The sequence below is a fragment of the Taudactylus pleione genome, unplaced genomic scaffold (assembly GCF_031769625.1).
Source record: "Taudactylus pleione unplaced genomic scaffold, aTauple2 ptg000862l, whole genome shotgun sequence".
In the NCBI taxonomy this organism is placed as follows: domain Eukaryota; kingdom Metazoa; phylum Chordata; class Amphibia; order Anura; family Myobatrachidae; genus Taudactylus; species Taudactylus pleione.
The window spans coordinates 873,761-877,473 of record NW_028285264.1 but is presented as its reverse complement, the minus strand read 5'-3'; positions in this window follow the sequence as shown (position 1 = coordinate 877,473).

The window sequence follows — 3,713 nt, the reverse complement described above, 5'->3', positions numbered from 1 at the left end:
CTTTATCTCCAAACATGTAACTTTGTTATAAGGCAAAAGGAATAAACATGAAATAAGTATCAATAAGCTTATTTATTCATAAGGGAACCGAGTCCTGTAACCTGATTCTGCCACTGGTGTCAGGTACATGCAAAAGTTGGCAGCAAATACATCATCTAAAGGATTCACAGCTGTTACATACTGTACAGTACACTGCATACATAACAGTGACTGTAATGCTACCAGCCACCACTAGGTGTCACCCTGTATTGCAGAAGTGTCTGCAACTCTTCCTCTATCTGTGAGTTCTGTGTCTGTGGGGCCTATGGCCATGATTCAGACCCACTCGCAAGCGGCTGTCCGCTCGCAAGTGGGTCGATGGTCTGCACTGAGCATGCGCAGGACGGAGGGAGCTCCGTCGTGCGCATGCGCCAGACGCGACGAGCGAAGGAAAGTCCTTCGCTCATTGTGTCTGATCAAAGGGGGCGTGCTGTCGATGTTGATTGACAGCACGCCCCCTTTGGTGGGCGTGCCGGGGGCGTGCCTCCCTGACGGGGGCGTTCCCAAGGGAACGCCTACCGTCAGAAGCCGGCCCACTGACATCACTAGTGATGTCAGTGGGAGTGATGTTGGCTCTGATAGAGCCAAAATCACTCCGGGCCTTGCGGTTGAAAACCTCAACCGCAGGCTCAGGCTCGCTGTTTCGATGGTCGCGATGGTCACGACCATCGCGGCCATCAAACTGCATGCTCGTATAGGCTGTGGGTGGTGACCCACAGCTATACGAGCGTCCAGGAGGACGCTCCATTTTTATGGAGGGCGGCCCTCATTCAGAGCGTGCGCTCTGCTCAGAGCGTATGGCTCTGAATGAGGGCCTATGTACCATTTTCACATTATTTTTGCAAAAACAATCCACCTATTATCGCAGAGTTTTGCAATGCATAAATTTTTTTGGCGGAATGTAACAAAAGATTTACGAGCAACATCGCATTGCGAAATACACTATGGGTTTCGAAACTATTTTCTAGATGCAATACTATTTATTAATATTTATTGCAAAATTGTTGACCAACACCCTGGAATCTGAAGCATCGCACATGTGCCGGGAAAGAAGCAGAGCTTTTCTCAAAACCGCAAATAATTCCCTCGTGTCATCGCTCCGTGGAGGAGGGAGAGAAGCTGTTTTTAATAAATTATAATATATCATAAATTGTGGATTCATTTACTTACACTTGTCAAACAATTATAATTGAAAGTTATAGTAAAGTGTACTGTGATGAAGGCTCCAGCTCACTAGTAACAAGTAGGCCAAGGAAAAGGAGGAGCTAGAAAATGGGAGGTCTTCTCATACATGGGAGATCTTGTAAACATGGGAGGTTTTCTCTTACATGAGAGGTCTTCTTATACATGGGAAATCTTCTCATACATGGATGGGCTCTCATACATGGTTGGGCTCTCATACCTGGGTGGGCTGTTCATCCATGGATGGTCTTTTCATCCATGGGTGGTCTTTTCATCCATGGGTGGTCTTCTCTTAAATGGGTGGTCTTCTCATACAGTACATGGGAGATCTTCTCATATATGGGATGTCTTCTCATACATGGGAGACCTTCTCATACATGGGTAAGCTCTCAATCATCAGTGGGCTCTCATACATGGAAGATCTTATCATACATGGCTGGTCTTTTTATACAAGGGTGGTCTTCTCATACATGGGAGGTCTTCTCATACATAGGTGGGCTCTCATACATGGGAGGTTTCCTCCTACATGGGAGGGCTCTCTTACATGTGAGGTCTTCTTACATTTGGGTGGGCTATAATACATGGGTGGTCTCTCAAACATGGGATATCTTCTCATACATAGGTGGTCTTCTCATACATGGGTGGTCAGATTATACAAGGGAAGTCTTCTCATACATAGGGGGTACTTCTCATGCATCCAAGATCTTCTCATACATGGGTAGCCTTCTTTACATGGGTGGTCTTCTCAAACATGGGATATATTTTCATACATAGGTGGTCTTCTCATATATCAGTGGTCTTCTTATACATGGGAGGACTTCTCATACATGGTAGGTCTTCTTATCTGTGGGTGGTCTTTTCATACATGTGAGATCTTCTCATACATGGTCGGTCTTCTCATTCATGGGTGATCTTCTCATACATAAGAGATCTTCTCATACATGGGTGGGATCTCAAACATGGGAGGTCTTCTCATACATGGGAGGTCTGCTCATACAAGTGTGGTCTTCTCATACATGGGAGGTCATCTCATACATGGATGGACTCTCATAGATGGGTGGGCTCTAATCTATGGGATATCCTCTCATACATGGGTGGTCTTCTTACACAAGGGAAGTCTTCTCATACACAGGAGATCTTCTCATGCATGGTTAGTCTTCTCATACATGGGAGGTTTTCTCATACATGAATGGACTCTCATATATGGGAGGTCTTCTTATACATGGGTGGTCTCATACATGGGAGGTTTTCTCATACATGGGATGTCTTCCCATACATGGGTGTTTTTGTCATACACGGGAGGACTTCTCATACATGAGTAGTGTTTTCATACATGGTGGTTTTCTCATTCTCGTGTGATCTTCTCATGCATGGGTGGGCTCTCATACATGAGAAGTCTTCTCCATTATGGGTGGGATATCTTACATGGGAGGTCTTTTAAGCATATAAATAAATACAGCAGCGCTTGGAGTGTTCAGTCCATAAGATAATTACTTTAATTTTTGTATGTTTTAAAAAAATAACCAATGTAGGATATCATGAATACAACTAATTTTCTTAATAGATAAAAAGAGTAAAATCCCCACATAATAAACATAAAGTCACTGCTTATACATAGGTTATAAACACTGGGGTGTATGCCAGTTTAGTGCAAAACATGCATTAGTCTGTAATTAGTCTTCAATAGAAGATATATACTGTACATTGAAAATAATTCCAGAAAATGTGTAAAAACAGTCTATTTTATAACAGAATGATTTAGATATTGTTCAATCAAAGTAACTCCGTATCCTGTTCTGATGGTGAGAAACAGTTCAAGTTGTCTTGCAATGGAAGTATGGAGCCCGTAGCTTTGACCCTATTTCGACCCCCTTCTATAGCAGGTATTAAGGATGTCACAATAGCAGGTATAAGAGATATCACCGTAGCGTACCTGTATTTTCCTGGTGTTATCACTGTGTTGAAAGGGTGTGCTTCAAAGCTCCAGGAGGTGGTGATGCCGGGTACACTGGTCTCTGACACCTAAGTCAGTCTTCTCTTAGCTGACAACAAGTTCTCCTCCATGCAGTGAGAAAGACACTGACAATCAATGCACAGCTATAGTTCCAGTCCCAAGGCATGGCAGGAGCCAAGTGCTGCTGTAGTCTGTGAATATACTGGTCCAGATCTGGTAAGTGCCAGGTGTTAAGCGGCTGTAGATGGCCATCAATGCCATGCTTCTTGGTATCTACCTCTGTGAGCTCCGGAAGCTCCGCTAAACAGGCTAGCTCACTGCAATCAGACAGCAGGGTATATTTCGAGTTATATTACAGCCAGTTGTTGGAGCCCGTTTTGGGATTGTCAATGTAGGTGATAATGAAATGCAATGCAGTAACCCTCCAGTGCAGGAGCCTAATGCATTTTCTTGAGAAACAGCTTAGTCAGAGGCAATATGACATGCATGGGAGTCTTCTCACACCTGTGTGGGCTCTTATACATGCGTGGTCTACTCG